Source organism: Rhinatrema bivittatum, chromosome 2 (genome assembly GCF_901001135.1).
Source record: "Rhinatrema bivittatum chromosome 2, aRhiBiv1.1, whole genome shotgun sequence".
NCBI lineage: Eukaryota > Metazoa > Chordata > Amphibia > Gymnophiona > Rhinatrematidae > Rhinatrema > Rhinatrema bivittatum.
The window spans coordinates 457,457,395-457,474,693 of record NC_042616.1 but is presented as its reverse complement, the minus strand read 5'-3'; the positions used below and the strand labels follow the sequence as shown (position 1 = coordinate 457,474,693).

The 17,299-nt window shown below is 49.6% G+C and overlaps 1 protein-coding gene across 5 annotated transcripts in view; it reads left to right on the top strand.

The window, feature by feature from the left end:
• The window catches only part of PHETA2 (PH domain containing endocytic trafficking adaptor 2), a 45,868-nt gene that overhangs the window by 17,376 nt on the left and 11,193 nt on the right, over window positions 1–17,299 (top strand). The gene's annotated exons all lie outside the window — the stretch shown is intronic.

Sequence of the window (17,299 nt, the reverse complement as noted above, 5' to 3'; positions counted from 1 at the left end):
GCGTCGTTGAAGGTTTCCCGGGCCATGGAAAAATTATATCCCTTGCCGGAGGATTTCTTGGATTTCATTCGGTTTCCGAAAGTGGACTCAGCGGTGACGAAAAGGACGACAATTCCCGTCACGGGCGGAACGGCCCTACGGGACACGCAGGACCGCAAGCTGGAGACGTTTCTCAAGAGGGTGTTTGAAGTTTCGGCCTTGGGAATGCGGGCCGTCATGTGTACTTCTTTGACTCAGAGGGCCAGCCTTCTCTGGGTCCAACGGCTCTTGACGTCCCAGCAGTTACCTCCGGAGGAAGCTGCCCAGGCCGACAGCCTGGAGTCTGCTATTGCTTACGGGGCGGATGCCCTGTATGATCTGTTCCGGGTACTGGCTCGGTCCATGGTTTCGGTGGTGGCGGCTCGGAGGCTCCTCTGGCTGCGTAATTGGTCTGCGGACGCCTCGTCCAAATCGAGCCTGGGATCCCTTCCTTTTCGGGGGAAGTTCCTCTTTGGCAATGATCTCAATGAAATCATCAAGTCGCTGGGGGAGAACTCGGTACATCGCCTGCCGGAAGACAGACAGCGCCCTTACCGAGCGTTTGCTTCCACTAGAACCAGGGCTAGAGCACAGCGGCGTTACAGGTCGTACCGACTGCCTGGTTCTCGCGCAGCTCCCAGTAGATCGCAGCCTTGGTCCCGTTCCTTTCGCGGGCGGCGTCCCGCAAGAGAGGCCTCGGGACAGGGAATTACCTCCACCAAGCCTTCCCAATGATGCCAGAGCGACCCAGTCCGCCCATCGGGGGCAGACTCACGGCATTCTTCGAGGAGTGGGTAAGGATAACCTCAGACCAGTGGGTGCTGGACACCATACAACACGGTTACGCCTTGGAGTTTGTCCGTCCGCCAAGAGACAGGTTCGTCTTCTCCCCTTGCGGCTCCGATCTCAAGCGGATGGCGGTTCAACAGACGTTGGACCGGCTCCAGGACATCGAGGCTATTGTTCCCGTTCCCTCCGCCGAGGTGGGCTCGGGCCATTATTCCATCTACTTCGTAGTTCCCAAAAAGGACGATTCGTTCAGACCCATACTGGACTTAAAGGAAGTAAACCGCTCGCTGCGGGTCAGTCGGTTCCGCATGGAGACGTTGCGGTCTGTTATTGCAGCAGTCCACCAGGGGGAGTTCCTGGCTTCTCTGGATCTGACAGAGGCGTACCTACACATCCCCATACGTCCGGACCACAGACGTTATCTCCGCTTCAAAGTTCTGGATCAGCATTTTCAGTTCCGGGCCCTGCCTTTCGGACTCGCGACGGCCCCACGAACTTTCACCAAGATAATGGTGGTGGTGGCGGCGTCCCTTCGACGGGAGGGGATCTTAGTACATCCCTACCTGGACGACTGGCTGGTGCGGGCAAAGTCCTTCTCGCATGGACAGGCTTCGGTGGCCAGAGTTTTGGAGATGCTTCGCTCTCTAGGCTGGGTGGTGAATCTGACCAAGAGTTCCCTAGTTCCCTCTCAGCGCTTGGATTTTCTGGGAGCGACCTTCGACACTCAGCAGGGCATGGTCTTCCTACGAGCGGACAAGGCTCTCTCCTTGAGGGAGTACATCAGGCACTTCGCGTCTTTGACGGAACCCACCGCTTGGAATTATCTACAGCTTCTGGGAGTGATGGCATCCACCATAGACATGGTTCCCTGGGCATTTGCACACCTACGCCCACTGCAGGCGTCCCTGCTCTCTCGTTGGAAACCGGTGTCACAGGAGTATCAGGTGATTCTACCTCTTCCTCAGTTGGCTCGCGACAGTCTAGAGTGGTGGCTGGTCCCGGCTCACCTGGCTCGCGGCGTCTCTCTAGAAGTTCCATCTTGGGTGGTGGTGACCACCGACGCCAGCCTCGTGGGGTGGGGCGCCGTCTGCGAGCGCAGCGCCATACAGGGGACATGGTCTCCGGTGGAGGCGAGGTGGCCGATCAATCGTCTGGAGACCAGGGCAGTGCGCCTCGCGCTGCAGCGTTTCCTCCCCCTGCTTCAGAACAGGGAGGTACGGATTCTCTCGGACAACGCGACTACTGTGGCTTACATCAATCGTCAAGGAGGAACGAGGAGCGCTCAGGTTTCAGCCGAAACCACGCTCCTGATGGCATGGGCGGAACTTCATCTGGTTCGGCTCGCGGCCTCTCACATTGCCGGCGTGGACAACATCCAGGCAGATTACCTGAGTCGGCAAAGGCTGGACCCCGGCGAATGGTCTCTCTCCGAGGCGATGGCTCTCCTGGTGCGTCGCTGGGGAACCCCTCGACTGGACTTGATGGCGACCGCGCTCAACGCCAAGGCTCCGCGCTTCTTCAGTCGCAGAAGGGAGCGGGGGGCAGAGGGGGTGGATGCTCTCGCTCTGCCGTGGCCAGAAGGTCAGCTGCTCTATGTTTTTCCTCCCTGGCCCTTGGTGGGGAAAATACTTCGCAGAATAGAGAATCACAGCGGTCCCGTGATTCTCGTAGCGCCGGAGTGGCCGCGTCGGCCGTGGTTTGCAGATCTGCTGCACATGTCGGTGGACGGGCCGATCCGTCTGAGTCATCTTCCCCGGCTCCTGCAACAGGGACCGGTATTTTTCGAGCAGGCGGCACTCTTTTGTCTTGCGGCCTGGCTTTTGAACGGTGCCGCCTCCGCCGCAGAGGCTATCCAGAGGCGGTAATCTCCACGATGCTCAGGGCACGCAAGCCTTCCACTTCCGTGGCCTACGTTCGCGTATGGAAGGTTTTCGAGTCTTGGTGTGTCGCCCATGGAGCCCGGCCCACGGAGGCGACGGTTCCACTGATCCTTCAATTCTTGCAGGACGGGCTGGATAAGGGACTGGCATATAATTCTCTCAGAGTGCAAGTCGCGGCTCTGAATGTCCTGCTACAGACAACAGTCTCCCTGCCTCTCCAACCGGATATCGCACGTTTCCTGAAGGGGGTCCGGCATTTACGGCCACCGGTCAGGGATCCCTGTCCGTCGTGGAGTCTCAACCTGGTTCTTCGGGTCCTGGCGGGCGCGCCTTTCGAGCCTCTACATGGCGCTTCGCTGAAGGACCTCACTATGAAGACCGTTTTTCTGGTAGCGATCTGCTCGGCCCGCCGCATTTCGGAACTGCAGGCTCTCTCATGCAGGGAACCTTACCTACGCATTTCGGAAGCGGGGATCTCGCTTCGTACGGTACCATCTTTCCTTCCGAAGGTGGTTTCTTCCTTCCACATGAATCAGACGGTGGAGCTCCCGGCGTTCTCTCCGGGGGATTCGAAGTCTCTTCGTCATTTGGACGTCAAGCGGGTGCTCCTCCACTACCTAGAGGTTACCAATGACTTCCGTGTTTCCGATCACCTGTTTGTGCTCTGGTCGGGACCTAAAAAGGGCTCCGCCGCGTCAAAGACGACCATCGCCCGCTGGATCAAGGATGCCATTTCAGCGTCTTACATTGGGTCCGGTCGGGATCCGCCTAGGGGCGTCAGAGCTCATTCTACACGCTCTCAAGCTGCGTCTTGGGCAGAGTCTCGTGCGGTCTCTCCACAGGAGATCTGCCGGGCAGCGACGTGGAAGTCACTGCATACCTTCGCTAGGCATTATCGGCTACACCTGCCACCTTCGGCTTCTGAGCACTTTGGCGATCAGGTTATCCGAGCAGGGCTCTCAGGGGCCCACCCGGTTTAGGGAAGCTTTGGTACATCCCACCGTCTGGACTGATCCTGGTACGTACAGGGAAAAGAAAATTATTCCTTACCTGCTAATTTTCGTTCCTGTAGTACCATGGATCAGTCCAGACGCCCACCGCTTTGGGACTGGGAGCCTCTGCTCGGCTTTGTATCTGTAGCTGTCTTTTTCTATATTCTTGCTATGGGGGTTGGTACAGCTCCTCACAAGTTTGACTTTTGCGACCTAGTTCTGGGTCGTCCCTGTTCTTGTTCTTGGTGTTTGCTTACGCCAGTTTGTTTGATCCAAATTGTTTTGTTTTTTCTTGCTCGTTTTTTGGGCTTTGTTATTCATGATACTGAGCTCCAGCAGAGGGTGCGCTGGTAGATGAGGTGACACTCTCGAGCTCTGATCTGACTCCATCTGCTGGACGGGGGACATAACCCACCGTCTGGACTGATCCATGGTACTACAGGAACGAAAATTAGCAGGTAAGGAATAATTTTCTTTTTGAGGGGGTCGCTGGCCTAGAAGAGATTTGGGACATCTTGATGCAGGAAGCAATAAAAACCCCCAATGAAGCCACGAGCACCCATTCCGTCATTGAAGCTGTCTGAGGCAGATTATCCAACTTTAACACGGAATGGGCAAGAATTACTTCAGACCGCTGGGTCTTAGAAGGGATCAAAGATGGGTATGCACTGGAGTTCTCGTGCCCGGTCCAGGAGGTTTTTGTGGAGTCCCGAGTGGCCTCAAGTGTCAAGCGAGAGGTGGTCTGGGTGACTCTACAATGACTTCTCGAGCTCAAAGCTATTATCCCAGTTCCGGAGGGTCAACAGGAACAAGGTCTGTATTCCGTGTACTTTGTGGTCCCCAAGAAGGAAGACACGTTTCGGCCCATCCTCTATCTGCAGAAGGTGAACCGTTGCCTTCGGGTTCCTCGCTTTCGTATGGAAACCCTGAGGACAGTGATGGCCGCGGTTCGAAAAGGGGAGTTTCTCGCTTCTCTGGACCTCATGGAGGTATATTTACACATTCCGATATGGCTGAATTACCAGAGGTTTCTGCGGTTCAAGGTCTTGGGGCGACACTTCCAATTTCAAGCCCTCCCATTTGTTCTCTCAACAGCTCCTGTACGTTCACCAAGGTGGTGGTAGTGGTGGTGGCCTTCCTTCGTCAGGAGGGAATCTTGGTCCACCCATTCCTGGACGACTGGTTGATTTGCGCGAAATCTTGGGAGGACTGCGAGAGATCGGTGCACATGGTGATGTTCACATTGCGATCCCTAGGTTGGGTAATCAATGTGCAGAAGAGTCACTTGGAACCCACTCAGAAGTTGATTTATCTCTGAGCACAATTCGATACCTTGCTGGGCAAAGTGTTTCTAGCAGCGGACCGAATAGGAAAGTTGCAAGAACAAATACATTCCCTTCTTTGAAGGAACAATCCCACAGTGTGGCGGCATCTTCAGGTCCTGGGCTCCATGGCTTCAACCTTGGACTTGGTTCCTTGGGCGTTCACTAACTTAAGACCTTTACAGCGTGCGTTTTTGTCTCGCTGGAGCCCGGTGTCGGAGCAATTCCATCTACCAATGCCTCTACTTCCGGAATCCAGAGCCAGTCTGTCATGGTGGCTGTCACTGGACAATCTGGAACGGGGGGGTGGATTTGGACACTCCAAATTGGCCGATAATCTCCACTGATGCCAGCCTCTCAGGTTGGGGGGCGGTGTGTGCAGACAGGTCCGCCCAAGGGCTCTGGTTGGCGATGGAAAGATCCTGGTCCATAAACCGGCTCGAGACCAGGGCTGTATGTCTGGCCCTGCGAGCGTTTCTTCCCTGGATCCAGGGCAGAATGGTACGAGTCTTCTCTGACAGTGCGACAATGGTGGCATACATCAACGGCAAGGCGGGACTCGAAGTCCCGCCGTAGCGCTGGAGGCACATCTTCTGTTCAGCTGGGCGGAGTGCCATCTCGAGGGCATTGCCATATCCCATGTCGTGGGAGTAGAGCATGTGCAAGTAGATTCTCAGCAGTCAGCAACTAGACCCAGGGGAATGAGAACTATCTCTCTAGGCGTGGAATCTCATTTGCGCCAGATGGGGAACTCCGCAGCTGGATCTGATGGCAAAGCAGGCGAACGCAAAAACAGTTTGTTTTTTCAGCCGTCGCTGAGAACAGGGCTCAGTGGGCATAGATACTCTCATGTGTCCTTGGCCCACGGGGATTCTTCTGTATGCCTTCCCGCCCTGGCCCCTCATATGTCAACTTCTCCATCGCATAGAGCGGCACCCGGGAAGGGTGATTCTGGTGGTGCCGGAGTGGCCATGTCGTCCGTAGTTCGCAGATCTGGTATGCATGGCTCATCTAACACATCTGCTCCGTCAGGGGCCCATATTTTCGGATCGGGAGGATCGCTTCTCTCTCGCAGCTGGGCTTTTGAGAGGCAACGTTTACGCTTGAGGGTTATTCAGAACGAGTCATTTCCACCCTCCTACAGGCGAGACGTCCAGCCACCTCTATGGCGTATGTGAGAGTTTGGAAGCTTTTTGAGACGTGATGTCATCAGTATTCCTGCAACCCTTTAGTGGTGCATGTTCCTCGGATGCTTGACTTTCTGCAACAGGGCCTCGCTAAGGGCTTGGCATTCAATTCCCTTCGTGTACAAGTTGCAGCTCTAGGTGCCTTGCGGGGAACCTTTGACGGCTGTTCGCTGGCAGCGCATCTGGATATTGCTCGGTTTCTTAAGGGGTCAAACATGAAATTACGTGATGCACTGAGGGAGGAGGAAGTGATTCTCCCTCTCTCGGCGCTCTGCCGTCTGCATCGCACCCCATCCGCATCCCGAACTAATAAGATAAGTCCAATTTAAGAGCTGGAATATTAGTGCTTGCGCTGCTATAGTTTTTTGCCATCTGGAATGCCGGTGCGGCCCGTAAAACAGGCAAAAGACAAGGGGAAAGACACTGCTCCTCCCTCCTCGGACCCGGAAATGGCGGCGGCTGGTTCTGGCGACGCGACTACGGCTCCGGCTATAGCCGAGATCAAAGCGGCGGTTATGAAGGCATTGGGGCCAGAACTCAGAAATATAACAGCGGCAATTACTGAAATTTCAGCGAATTTAAGCTGTTTTGAAAGCCGTTTCGTTGAGGTGGAGAGCCGCATGTCTGAGACACAAGATGGCCTCCACGCGGCGCAGCGGGATATCACGGCCCTACGGGCTGAAGTCAGTAAATGTACTGCAAAACTTGAGGATTTGGAGAACAGTTCTCGAAGATCCAACTTGCGATTTGTAGGCTTGCCTGAATCTCTGGAGGATCGCTCCTTGCCGGCTCTGTTAGAAACTTGGCTGATCGGGGAGCTCTCTCTTTCAACAGCACATGGCTGGCTGCGAATTGAGAGTGCACACCGGCTGAGGGCCCGAAGGCCAGACGCCGTGAGGCCTCGTGTTGTGGTTGCTAAAATCCTTAATTATGTACCCAAGTAGGAAATTCTGGTGGCAATGCGGAAAGGCTGGGTCCTGCAATATGAAAACCACCGGGTGCTTATTTTTCAGGACTTTTTGGCTGCAGTGGCAGCCCAAAGGAAGGCTATGGCCCCAATCTGCTCTCAACTACTGGCACAAGGGGTTCACGCCTCGTTGCTATATCCGGCACGGCTGTGGGTGGCGACTGAAGCAGGAGTCACTTGGTACACTTGGTACACCTCGCCCCAAGATGCTAAATCTCTACTGAAGGGAGATTCCTGATGCAAATACCAAGCTGGATTAGGCTATCAGACTGGCTGCTATTGTTTGTTTCTTATGTATGCTTCTGAGTCTGACACCTCTAGCTCAGGTTGTTCTTCTTACGGAAAAAAGGGAAAAATAAGTGAAGAAAAGGGTTTTTACTTTTTCTTTTGTGCATCCTTCCTCCTGTGGGAAAGGTTTTTTGTTTTTTTTCTGCATCTCTTTTGGATCATTGACAGGCTTTGTTTTTGTTTTTTTTTTTCAAACCTGGTCATTAGAAGCGGTGGAGTTTGGACGCACACCGCCAGTCCAGATACGGAGGCTGCTAAAGCTCCGGCGGATACGCTGGCTAGATGGATTGGTGATTTCTGATCCTTTTCAACTCTTCATGGACAAAATAAATGTGACCTTCTGAAAGCAGGCAGACCATCTGGACTTCATGCGGCCCAGAGGACTATTTCTCAATTTTTCTTTTGTGTTTTCCTGTCTTTCTCCTAGACATTAAGATGCAACATTGCAGTGTGGGCCCGATCTGAGGAACTTGTTTGTTTGGCAATGGTGGAGCCCAAACCCTATTGCTTATACTTTATATAATCTATTCCCTGCCTGTCTTTTGATTCGTTTTGGGTGATTCTATGGGTTGCAGATATGTAGGTTTATAATCGCTTATATGCCTCATACTTGATGCAATTATGATTGTTCATATATGTTTATACCCATGTTTGATTGTTCCAACTGTTTCATGTCGGTCTAGTACCTTTTGGGATTTTTCCTGACAAGTTCTGGGCAAGTTGACAAGTATGTATGTTAATCTCATAGTCAGTTTTTCTTTTATTGGATGGGGTGGGGGTGGGGATGCCAGCATGATAGTGATCTCCAGGTTGTACATGGGGTACACTATCACAACTGGGGTTGTGAAACTGTTGGGGAGGGGCAAAGGGGTAACATAGAAACATAGAAATGACGGCAGAAGAAGACCAAACGGCCCATCCAGTCCGCCCAGCAAGCCCCACACACCTTCCCCCACACCCATCTGCCTCTCCCAGCTCCTGGCTTCACCTCCCCTCCACCCCCACCACCAATGCAGAAAGCAGTGATGGAGCTGCATCCAAGTGAATATCCAGCTGATAAGTTAGGGGTAGTAGGGGTAGTAACTGCCGCAATAAGCAAGCTACACCCATGCTTATTTGTTCTACTCAGACTATGTTATACAGCCCTTATTGGTTGTTTATCTTCTCCCCTGCCGTTGAAGCAGGGAGCTATGCTGGATATGCTTGAGGTATCAGTTTATTCTTCTCTCATGCTGTTGAAGCAGAGAGCCATGCTGGATATGCATCGAAAGTGAAGTATCAGGCACATTTGGTTTGGGGTAGTAACCGCCGTAACAAGCCAGCTACTCCCCGCTTTGTGAGTGTGAACCCTTTTTTCTTCTCCCCTGCCGTTGAAGCAGGGAGCCATGCTGGACATGCGCGAAGCATCAGCCTTCTCTTCTCCCCTGCCGTTGAAGCAGAGAACCATGCTGCACATGCACAGAAATAGAAGTAACAGGCTTATTTGGTTTGGGGTAGTAACCGCCGTAACAAGCCAGCTACTCCCCCCTTTGTGAGTGCAGATCCTTTATTCCACATTTCCTCTTGCTTTTGAAGCTAGTACGATGTTGGAGTCACAGTAAGCATGTGTATGTTTATTGAATAAGGGTATTGTCTCCATGCAGTAGCCATCATTCTGGTGAGTCACCCACTCTTCATTGGCGGCCTCTTGACTTTATGGATCCACAGTGTTTATCCCATGCCCCTTTGAAGTCCTTCACAGTTCTGGTCTTCACCACATCCTCCGGAAGGGCATTCCAGGCATCCACCACCCTCTCCGTGAAGAAATACTTCCTAACATTGGTTCTGAATCTTCCTCCCTGGAGCTTCAAATCGTGACCCCTGGTTCTGCTGATTTTTTTCCTACGGAAAAGGTTTGTCGTTGTCTTTGGATCATTAAAACCTTTCAAGTATCTGAAAGTCTGTATCATATCGCCTCTGCTCCTCCTTTCCTCCAGGGTGTACATATTTAGATTCTTCAGTCTCTCCTCGTACGTCATCCGATGAAGATCCTCCACCTTCCTGGTCGCCCTTCTCTGTACCGCTTCCATCTTGTCTTTGTCTTTTTGTAGATATGGTCTCCAGAACTGAGCACAGTACTCCAGGTGAGGCCTCACCAAGGACCTGTACAAGGGAATAATCACTTCCCTTTTCTTACTCGATATTCCTCTCTCTATGCAGCCCAGCATTCTTCTGGCTTTTGCTATAGCCTTGTCGCATTGTTTCGCAGACTTCATATCATTAGACACTATCACCCCAAGGTCCCTCTCCTGCTCCGTGCACATCAGCCTTTCCCCCCCCATCGAATACAGTTCATTCGGGTTTCCACTCCCCATATGCATGACTTTGCACTTCTTGGCATTGAATCTCAGCTGCCATATCTTCGACCACTCTTCCAGTTTCCTTAGATCCCGTCTCATTCTCTCCATTCCTTCCGGCGTGTCCACTCTGTTGCAGATCTTAGTGTCATCTGCGAAAAGACAAACCTTGCCTTCTATCCCGTCCGCAATGTCGATTCAAATTGAGATTGAGGGGGGTTTGGGAAGGGGGGGGATTGGTTAGGGGGGTTTGGGGGGATTGAGGGGGGTTTGGGAAGGGGGGGGGATTGGTTAGGATCCATGTTGTGAATTCTCACCAGGTATGTTCACTTGTACACCACACTACCCTTAGCCGACCAGTAACAGGTGGCTGGAGGTTCCGGTTGGGAGAACCTCTGCTGCCACTGTGGATGCTTGCATCTTTGTTGGGATGCTTTTCATGGATTTCTCACTAGTAATGTTACAAATCTCATAACTTGGAATGTATGCGGGATCGGCTCACCCATTAAGAGGTCCAAGATACGCTCTCTTCTTAAGCGTAAGCAAGCGAACATTGCATTTTTACAAGAGACTCATCTTACTGATCTCGAACACGATAAATTAAGTAGATTTTGGGGAGGGGACGGTTACTATGCGTCAGGTACTACCAAATCTGCGGGAGTAGTCATCTGGATTAACAAACATGTCCCTATTCGGGTCCATTCCACGCTCAAAGATCCTCTAGGGCGCTATATTATTTTGGTGGCTGAGTTACAGCAGACTAAGGTGATTTTGTGTAATGTCTATGCTCCCAATAATTATAGCCCGGGATTCTTTCGGGAGCTTTATCAGCAGTTATTACCCTATGCGGAGGATTGTATTTTGATGGGGGGGGGATGTTAACACTATTAGGGATCCTCACTTTGATAGATCCTCCTCAGTGGGACCTAAAATGGGATTTGGAAAGGGACCCTCTTTTTTTTGGAGTGCTCTCTCCAGTTAGTGGATGCTTGGCGCCTTTTACATCCGGGTGAGAGAGATTTTACCCATATCTCTCGAGCTCATGGCACGTTGTCACACCTTGATTATTTTCTTATTAGTGCACGTCGCCGATGCCTAGCTCAGATAACAGATGTAACTATTGGGGAAATTATCATTTCTGATCATGCCCCGGTGCATTTGGAATTGCAAATTGGTGGAGATCGTCCTGCCTCCTTTTCTTGGAGATTCCCCTTCTATTTAGCTAACGATGTCAAATTTCAGGAATATTTGTTGGCCCACTGGTCGAATTTTGCTACTTTAAATGCACAACATGTGGAATCACCAGCACTGTTTTGGTATACTGCTAAGACTGTATTACGAGGGGAGATTATCTCTTACATGGCCCATCGAAAGCGAGCCATTAATCATCGCATTTTAGCACTGACTGCTCAATTTGAATCGAGCTCAGGCTTCGCTGAATAATACTAATTCCCATAATGCTAGGGTACGATTTTTCACAATCCAGGGAGAGCTCAATACCTTATTACATCAAAGAGCGCGTAAGAGCTTTTTCTACTACCAATATAAGCTCTATCAACATAGTAATAAAGCAGGTAAGATGCTTGCCAATTTGGTTCATACCACTCGACGATCTCGTTACATCCCAGCTCTGCGTTCTAAATCTGGTCCGGTGGTAACCCATGTGACGGACATATTGTGCTATTTCAAGGAACATTACAGCACTCTTTATGCCTTGGAGGGCTGGGACCTTGCAGCTTGTGACCGTTTCTGTGAGCAGCTTTCCATCCCTCATCTGACCCAGAATCAACAAGAACTTCTTAATATGCCAATAACACTTGACGAAATTAATTCGGTGATTCGGAAGGCTAAACCTTTAAAGGCTCCTGGGCCAGATGGGTATGGTGCTGAGTTTTATAAATGTATCTTGGACCTCGTGGGACCCCCATTGGTAAATGTCATTACAGAACTGTCTGCTGTTGGAGCTTTTCCGGACCACATTAATAGAGCCCACATTACTCTCATTCATAAACCGGGGAAAGATCCTTTAGAACCCGAATCCTATCGCCCTATTTCATTGTTAAATTTTGATCAAAAATTGCTAGCCAAAATTATGGCAGATCGATTACCTGAAGTACTTCCGTCCTTTGTGAGCCAGGGGCAGGTGGGCTTCATCCGAAGGAGATATGCCTTGACCAATATCCGGAAGGTGCTGGCAGCCATGACTATATGTCAACAGATGAATGCACCATTTCTGGCAGTGAGTTTTGATGCCGAAAAAGTGTTTGACAGGGTGGAATGGGGGTGTTGCAATGGATGGGATTGTTCTTAAATGTGGTCCGGCTCTTGTATCAGTCTCCTGAGGCCACTGTGATAGCGAACGGATCTCACTCGGAGGTGTTTTCTATCACTCGGGGTACGAGGCAGGGTTTCCCCTTTCCCCATTATTTATTCTCCAACTTGAGCCTTTGCTGCAAAAAATACAAGAAGCAAGAACAGTTAAAGGTCTGCGTCTCCAATCTTCCACCTTTAAATATGCCGCCTTTGCGGACGATATTTCGGTTTTTCCGACAGATCCCCGACATTCCCTCCACCCATTGCTTCAGATTTTTTGGGCCTTTGGCACTTTTTCAGGCCTTCAATTGAATTTGGCTAAATCTATGGCCCTGGCGTTTCCGGAATCTCTGCAAGCGGCGTGGGATGAGGATTTTCCTCTTCAATGGGCGGAATCCTCCTTTAAATACCTTGGAATTATCATACCCCGAGAGTTATCACATTTATATAAATTGAATGTGGTTCCTTTGTTGCAACATACTCAGGATAAGTTACTGGCTTGGGCTAGGTTACCCCTGTCCTTAGGAGGTAGGATTCATCCTTTTAAAATGAATATTTTGCCAAAGTGGTTATATATTTTTCAGAACTTACCTTTACAACTACATACTGCTCAACTCTGACAATTAGATAAAGCCCAGCATACCTTTTATTGGCAGGGGGGGGGAGTCTCGTATCCCCTTGATTTGGATGAGGGAGCAGTGGAGGAGAGGAAGGATTGGGAGTTCCTGACTTGGCGCTGTACAACCTGGCCAGCAACCTCAGGGTGGTGAGAGATTGGCTTTTAGATAGTTCCACTGTTATTGATCGTGCTGCAGATGGGGAATTGGCCTCCTCTTTCTCTCTCAAGTTTATTTTGCAAGCCCCGGCAGCTGCTTTGCCCACGTTCTTGGTGCAGAGTGCTCTCACTAGGCCAATTAGGGCCTCCTGGCTAAAGCTTACGAGATTATTACACATACCGCGTACTTGCGCTTATTTTCTTCTCATCTGGGCTAATCCAGATTTCACTCCGGGCTCTCACACGGCGGCCTATAGGAGATGGCATGGCCAAGGTATACGGGTGCTGGGACATGTTTTAAATTTGGAGGGTAAGATATTACCGTTTGTTGAGCTTAGGGAACTTTATGCTCTTTCTGCCACTGAGGTCTTTTCTTATTTACAATTGCAGCATTATGTGGGTTCCCTCCCCTCCTCCGTTAGGCAAGCCTCTCACTTTAAATCGCTCAATACCATCTTTCTTTTTGAAAAAGAAAAGGTGCCTTCGTTGTCGCAGTATTATAAGCTTCTTAAACAGCTGACAGTGGTGGATACATGTTCTGTCCTGGTGGACCGGTGGAATGTAGATGGGGTGTTTACGATTTCCGCATATATTATTAAAGCTTCTTTGAAACGGGTGCCCCAAATCTCAGTGAATTCGTACTTCAGGGAAATGCTATATAAATTTTTACGCCGATTGTTATATTTCGGCCCAAGGAGCATTTCATCTTAAAATTTCCCCTTCCCCTGCCTGTGTACGGTGTGGCCATGCGTTGGGTTCTTTGTCCCATGCCTTTTGGCAGTGTCCCCCTATAAATGACCTCTGGACCAAGTTGGCAAGGTATTTGGGGGGTTCATATCCCTATTTCGCCACTGTGGTTGCTCTTTGGTTGCGTTTCTCCATTGCAGGTCCAGGGTTTGGGACCTCGATTGCTTATTTGTAAGGCTTGTTTGGTGGGAAAAAAAGGTCATATTACTGCATTGGAGAGATCTTAATCCTCCAACGTTCTGGGCTTGGCGCAATAACTTTCATCGTATGATGCTACTAGATGCAGAGCTCATGAGGATAACTCCAAGACATAAGAAGCGATTTCTCAACATTTGGGATGTTTATTTGCAGTCTCTACCACATCGGGTTCGCAGTGCTGTACTAAATGAGTGATCCCTTCTGGATTTCCTGATCGATGACTTCATCTTACTTGAATTGCTGGATGGTTTCGTGGTTTTTTTTTTCTTACTTTTGCCCTCTATTTAGTCTCATCAGTGGACGATGGACCTGGTTCATGGATCGGGACTGAGGAGAAGGGGGGAGGGAGGTGGGGGGTCATCTGTCATATTGGCACTACTTATGCTTATTGTTAGGGGAGAGTGGTTTAGAAACACACCACACTCCTCTTGGTTTGTTTGTTTTGTGCCTTTATTGATAAAAAAAAAAAAAATAATATTAATAAAACTGTTTTAACATAAAAAGGGTTCAAACATTTGCGCCCTTCCATCCGTTCGGTGTCGCCGGATTGGAGTTCGAATTTAATCTTGCGAGTTCTATGTTGCGCTCCTTTCGAGCCTCTTCGTGGAGTTTCCCTGAAAGATCTGACTTTGAAAACAGTGTTTTTGGTGGCCATTTGCTCGGCCCGTCTGATCTCAAAGTTGCAGGTGCTGTCTTGTCGGGATCCTTTTCTTCGGATTTACGACGATCGGGTATCGTTACATACATTCCGTCCTTTGTCCCTAAGATGGTTTCAGCCTTTCACGTCAAACTGTGGAGCTTCTGGGGTTCCCTAACTGGTCCCAGGAGTCTTCTCAGAACAGAGACCTTCATCTTTTGGATGTGCGGGCGCGCCTTATTGCATTACCTGGAGGTTACCAATGACTTCAGACGTTCCGATCATTTGTTCATTCACTTTGGTGGCCCAAAGAAGGGGGACAGAGCGTCAAAAGCGACCATATCTCGGTGGATTAAGGAAGCCATTTGCTTCAGGTGCCTTTGGGTCTCAGAGCTCATTCCACTAGGGCTCAGGCTACCTCCTGGGCAGAGTGTCTGTCAGTTACTGTCGCCTCAGGAGATCTGTAGGGCGGCAGTGTGGTCGTCTATTCACACTTATATGAAACATTACCGATTGGACGTTAAGGCTTCTGATGAACCGTCCTTCAGGGAGAGTGTGCTTCTTGTGGGTCTTTCGGGTTCCCACCCAGTGTAGGGTGGCCTTGGGTACATCCCACTTTTCTGGACTGATCTGGGTATGTTCAGGAAATGAAAACTGGTTCTTACCTGCTAATTTTCGTTCCTGTAATACCACAGATCAGCCCACCCCTTTCTTCAGATACCGAAAGACTGTCTTGGTCAGAACCTGCTTAAGTTTTTTATTGTTGAAGCTCCTTTTTTGCAGACATGATTCATGGAGCGGTTTTTAGCAGTTCGGTCTGGTTTTTGCCAGCGGCAAAGTGGTAGTCCAGAAATTTGGTTGGGTGCTACCCTTCATTATTTAGTTCTGTTAGCATGGGCTTGGGTACAGGTCAATACTGAGTGACTGCAGGTGGCACTCTCATTATGTAGCAGTGCCCAAAGTTCTAATTGTTCTCTGACTCCACCTGCTGGTAGGGATACACAACCCACTTTTCTGGACTGATCTGTGGTATTACAGGAACGAAAATTGAGGTAAGAACCAATTTTCCTATATTCTATATTATGAGTGAGAAAGTTCTCCACTTCCTTAGCCTATATGTGGGTTTGGCGAGTATTTGAGGCTTGGTCTGAAGAACGAGGAGTTCTTGCTCATTTGGTTAAGATCCCGCTCGTTTTGGAATTTTTACAGGAAGGATTGAGTTAAGGGTTGGCCCTTAATTTATTAAAGGTACACACGGTGATGCTTGCCTGTTCCCAAAGCGAGGTAAATGGTGGATTCTTGTCGGCTCATCCGGATGTGGCCCCATTTCTTTAAAGGAGTGAAATGTCTTCATTCTCCCTTATAGTTAACGGTGTCTTTGTAGAGTATTAATCTAGTTTTGGATTTTTTGGCGGGCCCCACTTTTCAATCTATGTGTAGCCTCTCCTTGAGGTTACTGACCTTGAAAATGGTGTTTCTTATGGGAGATGGTTCTATGTGTAGAGTATCCAAACTGCAGGCCTTGTCTTGCCAGGAACTCTTCTAGAAGTGACTCCAGGGGCAATACAGCTGCGTACTGTTCGATCTTCTTTGCCAAAAATGGTCTCCTATTTTCATTTGAGCCAGTCAATTTCCCTGCCGTCTCTGAACACGGAAAGAGATACGGAGGAATATCGCATGTTATGGCCCTTGGATGTCAAGCATATTTTGAATTATTTGGAGTTTTCTGACCTCTCAGGAAGACTGATCACCTGTTTGTTCTCCATGGGTGGGAGGAGTAAACAGGGTGAGCTGGCATCGCGGGCTATAATAACCTGCTGGATTAAGGAGGTAGTCACGGCCACGTATGGATGCTGAGCAGCTGTTTTCTAGTCAGGTTAGGCCTCGTTCCACTAGGCTCAGGCAGTGTCATGGGTGGAGATTGGATTGATTTTTTTTTCTCCCATCGACCTTTGCCAAGCGTGACGTGGGCCTCTTCTCACACATTTTCCAGGCATTATCGCACGGATGTGCAGGCCCGGGAAGGGACACACATCCGTACCCTCCCTGACTTTGCGCGTTCAGTGTTGATTGGACCGTGGGCAGTCTCCCACCTTGTTCGGGAGTAGCTTTGGTACCTCCCACTGGTTCTCGATCCATCTGCCTATATGCTAAGAAAGGAGAAATTACTACTTGCCTGATAATTTCCTTTTCTTTAATAAGGACAGGTGGATCTACTTTCCCACACTTGGCTGCTGGATGATTGTGCTGTTGTCCTCCTTGCATAGCTGCGTATTCCAGGGGTTACTGGTTAAGTGTTACTCCAGTCCCTAGACTAGTGTTATACTTCTTGCCTGAGTGCAGTGTTTTCCTGTTGGCTGAGTGCTGGAATGATTCTATTAATAATCCAAGTTTTGTTAGTTTGTCTACAGTTGGCTTTTGCAGAGAATATTGGTAGGCTAATGTCAGTGCATATATACCATGATGTTAACTTTGCTCCATCTCCATCTGCTGGTAGAGGTGCATAACAGACTGTTTCTGGATCCACCTGTCCTTTTTAAAGAAAAGGAAATTTATCAGGTAAGTGGTAAATTCTCTGTGTGGAGATAGAAATGTAGGAAGGTACTTTTAGCTTTTTGCCCTTATATCATGTTAACATTTACAGCCTTCATAGGCTTGGTGCAGTGTCCTCCCACCTTTTTGTAAAGGGGATTGACCTCACCTAAGCAAATTTCCATGTCAGGGAAAAAGGATAATGATGCTTGTGCATAATGAGGCTGTTAATGCATTTCACAGTTTAGAGCAGAGAGTTCTGAAATGCTACCTCATATGCTCCTCTTTTATGTCTTTGCTTCAGCTTTGAATAGTGAT